Source organism: Palaemon carinicauda, chromosome 33, assembly GCF_036898095.1.
Source record: "Palaemon carinicauda isolate YSFRI2023 chromosome 33, ASM3689809v2, whole genome shotgun sequence".
NCBI classification, from domain to species: Eukaryota; Metazoa; Arthropoda; class Malacostraca; order Decapoda; family Palaemonidae; genus Palaemon; species Palaemon carinicauda.
In genome coordinates, this window is record NC_090757.1 from 3,597,826 (window position 1) to 3,612,132 (window position 14,307).

Genomic DNA, 14,307 nt, shown 5'->3' on the forward strand with positions numbered 1-14,307 from the left:
ACAATAGATGTCTGACTTGAACACATAATAAGGTTCATGATCAGCTCAATGAATCATTCACAATCCTATTGTACCACTCACCCTGGTCTTATATGCAGTCTAGTTTTTCCTTGTTCTTTTATTAAGGTGCATTTTTTCTCATCCTGCTGTCATCTGTTATTATTTACTCCCAAATACCTATACAAATCATCTGATACCATTCTTCCACCATTCATGTAAACAACCATTGGTTTCTTTTACCCTCATACATAACTACATGTCATTTGCTCACAACATTTACCTTTCACGCTCTTCCAAACCTTCACCAGCTTCTACAGTTTTCATCACTTTTCCACACCAAATTATGACTAATTTTTAAAATCTCAACTCGGCAATACATCTATTGTCCATCTATTTCCTAAGTGCTCTTTTGCTTCATCAAGTCCCTCTTCTGTTAGTCCCCTTCTACACAGTGTCTTCACCTCTTTCTTTTTCTTCTTCTTCCTCTATCTTGCAACTCCATTTCCATGACATACCTTTTAATACGGTCTTTTTCCTTCTTAGTAGGTCTTCATACCTTTTCAGTTTCCAATTCTGCACTTCCTTGATATTCTGAACACTTTAGTTGACCCTCTCGTGTACTTATTACTTTTTTTGTTCTCTCTTGTTACACTAGACATCTATCTTAATTCTCTCATCTCTCCTATGTACATTTTCTTCTCTTTCTTTGTCCTACTTCCTGTTTCTGTATTGCAGAGCATAACTGATCTTATGGAACTTTCCCTTCACTCTTTTGTCACAAAGAACTCCAGAGGCTGTTTTCCACTTGTTCCAACCTTTTTGTATCTGATGTTTTTCCTCATCATTTATTCTCCCCATATCTTCTATTATAGACCCTAAGTATTAATCTTCATAAGGCATCAGTGAACAGATCCTGCCATTATTATTATTATTATTATTATTACCTCCGCCAGGAGGGTATGTTTTCGGTTCGGTTTGTTTGTTTGTTTGTTTCTCTGTTTGTCTGTCTGTCTGTGGACAACGTAGAGGCCACATTTCTACACGGAATCACTTCAAACTTGGCCAAGTAGTTCCCCAATGTGTATGGAAGAACTGATTAAATTTTGGTCAAGGTCACCCCAAGGTCAAGGTCACAGGGGTCACTGGTGTCACTATGACATAAGTGGCCATATCAAGAGACAGAAATAAAGCACTGACTTTTGCATAAGCCAACAGGGAAGTCCTAGTCCAGGCGCAACCCATGGGTGATGTTCAAATTTATAAAGGTCAAAGGTCAAGGTCATATTGGTGCATTATATCAATGTCATATTAAGTATCAGTGGCAAATGAACAAAGATCACTTGAAGGTCAAAAGTCAAGCAGGTCACTTGAAGGTCAAGGTCACGTGAAGGTCAAGGTCACGTGAAGGTCAAGGTCACCTGAAGGTCAAGGTCACGTGAAGGTCAAGTACATTTGAAGATCAAGGTCACTTGAAGCCAAGGTCATGTGAAGGTCAAGGTCACGTGAAGGTCAAGGTCACTTGAAGGTCACGTGAAGGTCAAGGTCATGTGAAGGTCGAAGTCACATCAATTCATGATTCTAGGACATATGGCGCTCTAGGTCACCTTGGCGGAGGTATGTCCTCTACGAGGACCATGTCCGCGTTCAGGACTTGCTCACTTGTTATTATTATTATTATTATTATTATTATTATTATTATTATTATTATTATTATTATTATTATCATTATTATTATTATTATTATGAGCTAAGCTAGTAATAAGGGCAATCTTGGACTCAAAAAATTCCCTTTGCTCAATAAAATTTCCATTTATTCCCTTTCCCTTCTAACAGAGAATCTAACATTTTCATGTATATTCGTGCTCCAGTTTTTATTACCTATTAAATATTGAAACATTTTGGGCCAGCCTTATGTAAGTAGTTATTTTTCAATCATCCACTTATTTAGGGTATAGGGGATGTCTTCTACATCCCCTTTACAAAATCCAAGAAACACTCATTATGTAAATATATAACACCAGCATTTATTTTTAACTATGCAAGGGTTTTGCCTGAAATACTGCAGGGTACATTAGTTTAAATGTGGAACTAGCTCAATCAGATTTGAGGAAAAAGGAAATACAGTACACTATTGGACTTTTTTCATAGAATAAGATTCATTTCAGTGGATACATGCAGTTTGTTATATTAGGGCTGAAATATACTATTCATGCATAATTATTTATATATTTTCAATATTTAACTTAGCCGGTGATTATATAAGCTGCAGCTCTGCTGCTCGACAGAAAACTCTACGTAAAAAATCCGCCAGCGATCGCTATGCAGGTAGGGGGTGTACTTCAACAGCGCCATCTGTCGTGCAGGTACTCAGTACTCATTGTAAACAAAGAACTCAATTTTCTCTCTGTCGTGCTACCGGCAAGACCTACTAATTCGCTGTTGCTAACTGGATTTGTTTTCACAACTATTTGGTGAAGTACACTATTCTAGTTTTGAGCTTTCGCTGTGCAGGCTTTCTCTTCAATAAATCCTTGCATTCTTTTTTTGATATCGGATTATTTGTTGATGACTTTGGATAGTTTTTGAATCCCCCTTTGACCAATTCAAAATGGCTGACCCATCTCAAGTCCCAAAATTCAGGAAGTGTAATGCTAGGGACTGTTCAAGGCGTCTTCCGAAGGCCTCTATCGATCCTCACACCGTTTGTTCCAATTGTCGGGATAAAACCTGTCAATTGGAAGATCGATGTGAGGAATGCGTTGGGCTTTCGGAATTCGATTTTATCGAATTCCAAAAATATACACGTAGGCTAGAGAGAGATAGAGTCAGGAGAAGTTCATCTCGTTCTGTTGATTTTTCCTCTCCTCATGCCCCACAACCTATTCCTTCCCCTGTAGTGGTTGCTCCCGATCCCCCTTCTGGCACTCAGGAACCTTCGATGGCTGACATGATGCGTGCCATCCAAGCTCTGGGTGAGAGAGTTGAGTCCCTGGCTAGTGACCGTAACCAGCTCATGGCAGACGTCAAGGAGCTGAAGTGTAAAAGTGCAGTGGGAAGTGGTAAAGTGAGTGATAGTGTTGTGGATAGTGTTGCGTTTGAGGGTTCGTCTGTTCGTGCCTGTCGTCCTCCTAGTCCGGGACCTCTTGCAAGCTCCCAAGTCCAGGGGAGAAGCAATGTCGTACGACCAATGGGTTCGAGAGGCTTTAATCAGCGAACAGACGTTCCCTCCGTGGTTTCGGGCGTACAGTGATACCTCGGTACTCGACCATAATCCGTTCGAGATCCGTGTTCGACCTCCGATTTGTTCGAGTACCGAATTTTTTTTCCCCATAAGAAATAATGGTATATATTCTATTCCGTTCCCAAGCACTCGAACAGGCCCAAAATATTAATAAAACGTGTACCTAAACAACAATAATTATCTAAATGTGTATGAAATTGGTCAGAAAATCCTATAAAACAATTTTAAACCATTTACTGTACTAAAATAAAACAATTTTAAACCATTTTCTGTACTGTAGTGAACATACCTTTGAGCAGCGGTTCGATGGCATACAGGGATGGATGTGGAGAGGATGGAAGGGGGAGGTTACTGCTTGGAAGGAGAGTCCCCTTCCATGATGTGGCGGGGTAGTTCTCCTTCAGGAGTTGTTTCTCTCTCCAATGAAAGGGTGGGCAGATCTATTTCAGGGGTTTCTTCTCTTCTTTGTCTCTTCTTTGGAGGAGAAACAGGCTTTGATGTAGCAGCTTTCTTTTCTTTTGTGAAAAACTGGTCTATTGTTAATTGTTTCTTCCTCCTCTGCAGTATTTTTCGAAAATGATACATGACACTATCATTAAACATATGCACTGCCCGGTTTGCTACTGCAATTTCTGGGTGGTATTTTTCAGCAAAAGCCTGCACATCTGCCCACTTGGAACAAATTTCATTGATGAGAGAACTTGGAACATCCTCCCTTACCTCATCCTCTTCTGAAGATTCCTGCTCCACAATCAGATCCTGCTGCTGTTGTTGTTGCAGGTGCAACAATTCCTCCACAGTCAACTCGGTAGAATGGCTTTCTACAAGCTCATCAATATCATCCTTGTCGACCTCAAGCCCCAAACTCCTGCCCATGACAACAATTTCCTCAACGACATCAGTGTCATCAGAAATTACAGGGGTAGCAGTGCTTGGACCCGCCTCTGGTTGGAAACCTTCAAACTCCCTCTCTGTGACACATGATGGCCACAGCTTACGCCAGGCAGAGTTCAATGTCCTATAGGTCACACCTCGCCAAGCTTGGTCAATCATGTTAACAGAGTTGAGGATGCTGAAGTGTTCCTTCCAGAATTCCTTTAGGGTCAACTTCGTGTCACTGGTCACTTCAAAACACTTTCTGAAAAGGGCCTTGGTATAGAGTTTTTTGAAGTTTGAAATGACCTGTTGGTCCATGGGCTGGAGTATGGGAGTAGTATTGGGGGGCAAGAATTTGATTTTGATAAAGCTGTATTCTTCTTTCAAGTCATCCTCGAGACCTGGAGGATGTGCAGGAGCATTGTCCATAACCAGAAGACATTTCATTGGCAAGCTCTTTTCAATGAGGTAAGCCTTAACCTGGGGGGCAAACACTTCGTTTATCCACTCAGTAAAGAATTGTCTTGTGACCCAAGATTTAGTGTTCGAGCGCCACATAACTGGTAGTGCACTTTTACAAATATTATTTCGTTTGAACACCCGGGGGTTGTCCGAGTGGTACACTAACAAGGGTTTGATCTTGCAATCGCCACTTGCATTTGCACACAGCAACAATGTTAGCCTATCTTTCATTGGCTTGTGACCTGGCATCTTCGTCTCGTCCTTGGTAATGTACGTATTGGCTGGCATTTTCTTCCAAAATAACCCAGTCTCATCACAATTAAAGACTTGTTGTGCGATCAAATTTTGTTCATTTATGTACCGATCGAATTCCCCCACGTATTTATCGGCTGCAATTTGATCCGAACTAGCTGCCTCCCCATGCCTAGTAACACGATGAATACCTGTTCTATTACGAAACTTTTCAAACCAACCCCTGCTCGCTTTAAATGTAAATGAATCACTTTCACTGGTACTCGGACTTTTCTTCACTAATTCTTCATAGATATGCAACGCTTTTTCACAAATGAACGCTTCACTAACACTTTCCCCGGCCAACTGTTTTTCTTTAATAAATATTAAAAGCAACTTTTCCATCTCCTCAATCACTTGTGGCCTTTGCTTAGTTACCGCCGTAACTCCCGTTGCAACATTCGCCTTCTTAATCATTTCTTTATGCTTTAAAAACGTAGAAATGGTCGACTTCGCCATTCCGTATTCTACCGCTAAATCGGACACTCGTACACCATTCTCATATTTCGCTATAATTTCCTTCTTCAACTCGATCGTTGTTCGCACTGTTTTCCTCTTCTCCTTCCCCTTAACACTCATTACTTTCTTGGGACTCATTATGAAAGCTAAAAAAGCAATTAAAAGCACTGAAAATCACTAAATCACAACGAATGCTGATCGCGCGTTGTCTGAGTGACGCTCTCGAGAGAACTGATGCTTCCCGAACAAGCGAGAGTGGCCGAGATGGCGCGATCATCACAAAGCCCATGCGGTCGTCACGTGTTCGGCTGGTCGAGTACCGAATTTTTGGTCGAGCACCGCAGCAAAAATTTCTCGAAAATTTTGGTCGAACTCCGAATTGTTCGAGTATAGAGTCGTTCGACTACCGAGGTATCACTGTATCTACCCAAGATCGTCCCACCCACACAAAGACGAGAGAGCCCATTTATTCCTCGTCTGCGGAAGAGGTTTCTCATAAGAAACCATGGACCAAGGTCTCACGGCCTCTTAAGCGCAAGTCGGTCCCTTCCGCGCAAGTCCAACGGCCCAGTTGTAGCCACTGGGTCAGTTCGGACTCGCTGCAGTCTTCCGACGACTGCTCACCTCCTAAGAGAGGCAAAGCGGTACCGCCTCAGGCAGTTACACCGTCTGTCGCCGCACCTGCTACTGCAGACCCTAAGTGGTCTTTGCTGCAGACCATGCAGTACCAATTAACGTCTCTAATGCAGGACTTTCGTGCGGAGAAGGTTGCTGCTGCACCAACCTCTTGCCTACAACCAACAACACTCTCGGTTGTGCGTCCTGTGGACGCTGAGGCGACCTTCTTGCTCACTCCAGCTGAGAGAGTCCCGCCACCCATGCGTTCCAGTGTACCCTGCCAGTCGCATGTTGACGTTCAGCGACGCACGGAACCTTCCGTTGACGTTCGCGAGGTACAACAACCGTCAGAGTTGTTTTGTTTTGACGCGGAGCGTCAACCTCCGCAACCCAGTGTGGTTACCTCTGCTCGCCCACATCAGACTAGACAGTCTGGAGTAGATGCTGTGCGTCCCCGCGCTGCTATGGTTGTTGCCAGCTCACAGACTGGGCAACAGTTCCATGACGTTGCGTCCGGTTCAGTCACGCGTGCACCCGTGCGACCGGACTCAGCTAACCAGCCGATACCTACTCCATTGCCGCTTCCTCCTCAATACTCGGATGATGGACTCTCTGATGATGACGATGCGGCACACGTTGATGAACCACATTCGGACCTTGACGAGCCCAAGTCCACGCAACCCTCTTTGGACTTTAGAAAAGTTCTTGCTCTGTTCAAAGAGATGTTTCCGGACCAGTTTGTGTCTGTGGCTCCGCGCTCTCCTCCATCAGAGTTTGCTTTAGGTACGCAGTCATCCTCGCCTGCCTTTACTAGACTCGTGCTCGCACGCTCGTCCAAGAGAGCTTTACGAGTTATAGGAGAGTGGATGCAGTCCAAAAAGAGTCTAGGGAAGACAGCCTTTACGTTTCCCCCTGCTAAACTCTCTTCCAGATCGAGCGTCTGGTATGCCACGGGAGAAGTTCTCGGCTTGGGAGTTCCTGCCTCTGACCAGGGCGACTTCTCAAGTCTTGTAGACTCTCCCCGCAGGCTAGCCATGAGACGCTCTAAGATATGCTGGTCACCTTCGGACCTAGACCATCTGTTGAAAGGGATATTTAGAGCCTTCGAGGTCTTCAACTTTTTAGACTGGTGTCTGGGAGCTTTGAGCAGGAAGATCTCCCCGACTGAGAAGGAATCTTCCTTGCTCATCATGTCCTGCATGGACAAGGCCATACGTGACGGGTCTAGTGAGCTTGCTGCATCGTTCGTATCCGGAGTCCTCAAGAAGTGTGAGAACCTTTGCTCTTTCCTGTCAGCTGGAGTGACACCTTGTCAAAGATCCGAACTTCTGTTTGCTCCTCTCTCTAAGTGCCTTTTTCCAGAGGACTTGATTAAGGAGATTGCTGCTTCTTTGATACAGAAGGACACCCATGACCTGGTTGCGTCCTCTGCCCGCAAAGCCACCCCTTTGCCTACCTTGTCAGCTAGACCAAGGATGGACACTCCAGCGTCCCGATTTATTCCGCCCTTTCGTGGCAGAGCCTCCAGCAGAGGAGGTGCTCGTGCCGAAGGGAGACGTGGGAAGAAGAAAGGAACCAAGTCCTTTAAAGGCAGAGTCTGACTGCCAGCTTCTTCAGACAGCAGTGGGAGCCAGACTCAAGAACTTCTGGCAGACCTGGGAGAAGAGAGGCGCAGATGCACAATCTGTGAAGTTGCTCAGAGAGGGGTACAAGATCCCGTTTGTACGAAAACCCCCTCTAGCAACGTCTCCCATCGATCTCTCTCCCAGGTACAGAGAGGAAGACAAGAGACGAGCATTGAAACAGGAGGTGTCTCTCTTACTAGAAAAGGGAGCGGTAGTCAAAGTCCTGGACCATCAAACCCCGGGCTTCTACAACCGTCTCTTCTTAGTGGCAAAGAAGACAGGAGGGTGGAGGCCGGTGCTAGACGTCAGTGCGCTGAATGTCTTTGTCACAAAGCAGACGTTCGCCATGGAGACCACAAAGTCCGTTCTAGCAGCAGTCAGAAGGGAAGACTGGATGGTCTCTTTAGACCTAAGGGACGCATACTTTCACGTCCCCATCCACCCAGACTCCCAACCTTTTCTGAGATTCGTTTACGAAAAGGTTGTCTACCAGTTTCAAGCCCTGTGCTTTGGCCTAAGCACAGCTCCTCTTGTGTTTACGAGGCTGATGAGGAATGTAGCCAAATTCCTTCATTTAGCGGACATCAGAGCCTCCCTCTATTTGGACGACTGGCTTCTAAGAGCTTCTTCCAGTCGTCGCTGTCTGAAGGATCTAAAGTGGACTCTAGATCTGACCAAGGAATTGGGTCTCCTGGTCAATATGGAAAAGTCTCAAGTGGTCCCATCCCAAACTATTGTGTATTTAGGGATGGAGATTCACAGTCTAGCTTTTCGGGCTTTTCCGTCGGCCCCCAGAACAAGTCAAGCCCAGTTATGCATCCAGAACATGCTGAAGAAGGAACGATGTTCAGTCAGGCAGTGGATGAGTCTGATAGGGACACTATCATCCCTGGAGCAGTTCGTATCGTTAGGAAGATTACATCTCCGTCCTCTTCAATATCACCTAGCTGTTTACTGGAAAAAGGACAAGACGCTAGAAGCGGTCTCGATCCCCATTTCCGAGAAGATGAAGTCTTCCCTGACTTGGTGGAAGGACAGTATCAGCCTCAGAGAGGGTTTGCCCCTAGCTGTTCAGACTCCCAACCACGTTCTCTTCTCGGACGCATCGGACACGGGCTGGGGCGCGACATTAGACGGTCGGGAATGCTCGGGAACTTGGGACTCGAGTCAAAGGACAATGCATATCAACTGCAAGGAGCTACTGGCAGTTCATCTGGCCTTGAAAAGCTTCAAGTCTCTCCTTCAAGGCAAAGTGGTGGAGGTGAACTCGGACAACACCACGGCTTTGGCGTACATCTCCAAGCAAGGAGGGACCCACTCTATGACGTTGTACGAGATCGCAAGGGACCTCCTCACCTGGTCAAAAGATCTAAACATTTCACTAGTAACGAGGTTCATCCAAGGCAACTTGAATGTCATGGCAGATTGCCTCAGTCGGAAGGGACAAATCATTCCAACAGAATGGACCCTACACAAGGATGTGTGCAAGAGACTTTGGGCCACATGGGGCCAGCCTACCATAGATCTCTTCGCAACCTCGATGACCAAGAGGCTCCCAATATATTGCTCACCAATCCCGGACCCAGCAGCAGTTCATATAGATGCCTTTCTCCTAGATTGGTCACATCTAGACCTATATGCATTCCCCCCGTTCAAGATTGTCAACAAGGTACTGCAGAAGTTCGCCTCTCACGAAGGGACAAGGTTGACGTTAGTTGCTCCCCTCTGGCCCGCGAGAGAATGGTTCACCGAGGTACTTCGATGGCTAGTGGACGTTCCCAGAACTCTTCCTCTAAGGGTGGACCTTCTACGTCAGCCACACGTAAAGAAGGTACACCAAGGCCTCCACGCTCTTCGTCTGACTGCCTTCAGACTATCGAAAGACTCTCGAGAGCTAGAGGCTTTTCGAAGGAGGCAGCCAGGGCGATTGTTAGAGCAAGGAGGACATCCACCCTTAGAGTCTACCAATCGAAGTGGGAAGTCTTCCGAAACTGGTGCAAGTCAGTATCTGTATCCTCGACCAGTACCTCTGTAACTCAAATAGCTGACTTCCTTTTATACCTGAGGAAAGAACGATCTCTTTCAGCTCCCACTATCAAGGGTTACAGAAGCATGTTGGCATCAGTCTTCCGTCACAGAGGCTTAGATCTTTCCAACAACAAAGATCTAGAGGACCTCCTTAAGTCTTTTGAGACCACGAAGGAGCGTCGTTTGGCTACACCTGGTTGGAATTTAGACATGGTACTAAGATTCCTCATGTCAGAAAGGTTCGAGCCGCTACAATCAGCCTCCTTTAAAGATCTCACTTTAAAGACTCTTTTCCTGGTTTGCTTAGCCACAGCTAAAAGAGTCAGTGAGATTCACGCCTTCAGCAGGAATATCGGATTTTCATCTGAAACGGCTACATGTTCTTTACAACTTGGTTTTCTAGCTAAAAACGAGCTACCCTCTCGTCCTTGGCCGAAATCGTTCGATATTCCAAGCCTATCGAATATGGTTGGAAATGAACTAGAAAGAGTCTTATGCCCTGTGAGAGCTCTTAAGTTCTATTTAAGACGAACTAAACCTTTACGAGGACAGTCAGAAGCTTTATGGAGTTCAGTTAAGAAACCATCTTTGCCTATGTCAAAGAATGCTTTATCCTATTTTATCAGACTGTTAATACGAGAAGCTCATTCCCATCTGAGTGAGGAAGACCAAGCTTTGCTGAAGGTAAGGACACATCAAGTTAGAGCTGTCGCAACTTCAGTGGCCTTTAAACAAAATAGATCTCTGCGATGTATAATGGACGCAACCTATTGGAGAAGCAAGTCAGTGTTCGCGTCTTTTTATCTTAAAGATGTCCAGTCTCTTTACGAGAACTGCTACACCCTGGGACCATTCGTAGCAGCGAGTGCAGTAGTGGGTGAGGGCTCAACCACTACAATCCCCTAATTCCATAACCTTTTTAATCTTTCTCTTGAAATGTTTTTATTGTTGTTTTTGGGTTGTCCGGAAGGCTAAGAAGCCTTTCGCATCCTGGTTGATTTGGCGGGTGGTCAAATTCTTTTCTTGAGAAGCGCCTAGATTAGAGGTTTTGATGAGGTCCTGTGGTATGGGTTGCAACCCTTCATACTTCAGATCCTAGGGGTCGCTCAGCATCCTAAGAGGATCGCGAGGCTCCGTAAGGAAGACGTACTTAAAAAGGCAGAGTAATTGTTCAAGTCGACTTCCTTACCAGGTACTTATTTATTTTATTTTTGTTATTTTGATAACTTCTAAAATGAAATAAAAAATCCTTAGCTCATAATAATGTAAACATTTATTGCTGGTCTCTACCCACCCCCCTGGGTGTGAATCAGCTTATATAATCACCGGCTAAGTTAAATATTGAATAATGTTATTTTGATAATAAAATAAATTTTTGAATATACTTACCCGGTGATTACATATTAAAGGACCCTCCCTTCCTCCCCAATAGAGACGCAGTGGACCGAGGAGAAAATTGAGTTCTTTGTTTACAATGAGTACTGAGTACCTGCACGACAGATGGCGCTGTTGAAGTACACCCCCTACCTGCATAGCGATCGCTGGCGGATTTTTTACCTAGAGTTTTCTGTCGAGCAGCAGAGCTGCAGCTTATATAATCACCGGCTAAGTATATTCAAAAATTTATTTTATTATCAAAATAACATATTATATAGATGTAATGTCAATACAGTATAGAGTTTACTGGTGAATAGTAATGTAAAACTTAGTTTGTTCCGTAACCGAAATACAAGCCACGCTATTTACATTGGGTTTTCCTTTTAGCGCAGCTGAAATGGCTAACCATTAGATGAATGCTCACTTTCACTTTTGGCTTGGACTGTGACACACGTCTCTGTCTTGGTCCTCTCTTGGCAGCCATTGTTTGTGTTGTCTTTACTTAATCGCTTACTTTTCTTTTACTCAATATATATGTAAACATGTTTTCATGTTTGTATATATATTTGAGTATAGAAATCAGTAAGTTTCCTTTTCAGAGTTGTGTGTGTAGTGTACGATATCTGCGTGGAGTCCTCGGCAGTTAGGCCACCACGGCGTAATTTTATGGGTGGCGATCAAGTTTGACTTAGGTCTTTCTCTCTCTCTCTCTCTCTTGAGGTCGTTCACCCTTTTACTACGTGTTACTACGCCCTTGTAGCTTCCTTTCCTTGTGGGGGGGTTGCTACGTCGTACGTTTGTCTCAATTAGTTTATGAATCTAATTGTGGTTGTTAATTTTTCAGCCTGTAGAACGATTCCTTTCGAGGTTTTCGTTCTTTCTTTAGTGTTCATTTTTAAATTACATAATTACATAGTTTCATAATTATAATTGTTATAATTCTGTTTTGGTTACAGCTCTCCTTCCGTGAGTGTAAGTGGTTGTGAGGGCACGTGCCTGTTGTGTAATTCTTGTTTCCTTTCCCTCGGGATTCCTCTTCGGAGCCTTCCCGGGGGAATGAATGTGTACTAATGATTTTTTTACAGTTACGTACCGATCTAGTTCGTTTCTGTAATATGGCAACGATGTGAGCTGTCTTGTTGAGGCCTGGGGATTCGGCTGTTGCTGCCTCCCCCCTTGTATTTTCGTCAGGGGCGTGTCTCCTTCTACTGGAAGTACTCCCGTGACGACGGACAGCTCTCCAGTTCATTTTAGAACTCTCAGGAGGCTTGCCTCCTTGGGCGGGTAACTTTCCTTCTGAGGGAAGTTTCCTGTCCAGGCTTGAGTTTTTCCCCTTTTGGGGGGGGGGGGGGTTCTTCTCTTGCCCTTTTTTCGTGCGACTATGCTCTTGGTGCTGAGCGGTCACACCTGCAGTTTCGCTCAAGGGGCTGGGCAACTGCAGGAGCCCTTCTTTGGAGGATTGCTCCTTTTAGGTCACTGGCTGACCAGTCTCTTCTACGAAGTGTTTCTCTTTCGTTCGCGAGAGAGTACACTCATAGAGACTCCTCTTCGGAGGATTCTTCTGCTGCTGTTGCTGTTGGCCTCCTTCGCCGTAAGGCCCACCGTCTGCCTCGTCGTAAGGGCCTCTCATCTCCCTATAAGGGTGCTAAGAGGCGCCTTTTTGAATCTCCGTTTGCAGCCTACAACTCCTTCTTCTTGATCTTCCACCTTGGTGCAGATGGACAGCAGTCTGATCTCGTCTTCCGACGGGCAACGGTCTTCCCGACGGACAACGGTCTTCCAACGGACATCAGTCTCCCAGCGGACAGGCAACGGTCTTCCGATGGACATCTGTCTCCCGACGGACAACGTTCCCTTCGGAGCAAAGGGTTGCCTCCCACGGGGGTTCTTCCATTGCGTGTCAGGGTTCCCCTGCGCGCCCTTCTGCTGTGTTCTCTCCTGCTCCTGCTCAGTGTTAGCGCACAGGCGCTCTCCTGCTCATCAGCGCTTCCTGATCACTAGCGCTCTCCTTTCGCCAGCGCTTTCATGATGATCATCCCTGCTGTTCCTGTTGGTTCCTGTTACGCGCCCTGTGCACCCACGTTCGCCCTCGCGATCTAGAACTTCGGTTCAGGTCTGGGTCAAGGACTCTTCTTCTATGCGCAGGCTTCCACGCGTTGCCTTCTGCTCGTCAGCGATCATCAGCTCGCCAGCGATCATCAGCTCGCCAGCGATCACCTGCTCGCCAGCGTTCACCTGCTCGCCAGCGTTCACCTGCTCGCCAGCGCGCACAGGCGATTTTAGTATCGCCTATTCAACAGCATTCTACACGTCAGCTATCAGCTGTCTCTCGGCGATCTCCGGATCGCCCGCGTGTGTTACAGCCGGCGCGCCAACGTTCTCCAACGCTTCTGAAGGAACATGGTTCGCCAGCTACTAGCTCGCCATCGCCCACTTGCGCATGCTGCTCGCCATCGTGCGATCGCCCACCTGCGCATGCTGCTCGCCATCGCTCGATCGCCCACCTGCGCATGCTGCTCGCCATCGCGCGATCGCCCACCTGCGGATGCTGCTCACCATCGCGCGATCGCCCACCTGCGGATGCTGCTCGCCATCGCGTGATCGCCCTCCTGCGCATGCTGCTCGCCATCGCGCGATCGCCCTCCTGCGCATGCTGCTCGCCATCGCGCGATCGCCCTCCTGCGCATGCTGCTCGCCATCGCGCGATCGCCCTCCTGCGCATGCTGCTCGCCATCGCCCGATCGCCCTCCTGCGCATGCTGCTCGCCATCGCGCGATCGCTCACCTGCGCATGCTGCTCGCCATCGCGCGATCGCTCACCTGCGCATGCTGCTCGCCATCGCTCGCCATCGCGTCGACATGCCACAACGTGCCATCGCCAACCTGCGCGTTAGCGCTCACCAGCTCACCACCGATCGCCAGTTGATCCATATCGCCAGCGGTCTTCCTCGCCCACGCGGCAGCGCGTTTCCTCACCATCGCGCTAACGCTTGCGTTCGCCGCCTCGGAATCGCGCTCATTCACCTGCCCACCCTCGCGACCGCTCGCCTGCGCGCCCGCGCGGCTGTTCGCCCCGCGCGGCCGCTCGCCCGCGTGCCCGCTCGCCCGCGCGCCCGCGTGCCCGCTCGCCCCGCGCGCCCGCTCGCCCGCGCGCCCGCTCGCCCGCGCGCCCGCTCGCCCGCGCGCCCGCTCGCCCGCGCGCCCGCTCGCCCGCGCGCCCGCTCGCCCGCGCGCCCGCTCGCCTGCGCGCCCGCTCGCCCGCGCGGCCGTTCGCCCCCGCGATCGCTCGCCTGCACGCCCGCGCGATCGCTCGCCTGCGCGCCCCGCGCGA

At 47.5% G+C, this 14,307-nt stretch overlaps 1 protein-coding gene across 4 annotated transcripts in view; it reads left to right on the forward strand.

The window, feature by feature from the left end:
- The window catches only part of LOC137625822 (phosphatidylinositol N-acetylglucosaminyltransferase subunit Q-like), a 60,147-nt gene that overhangs the window by 21,762 nt on the left and 24,078 nt on the right, over positions 1-14,307 (forward strand). The window lies entirely within an intron of this gene.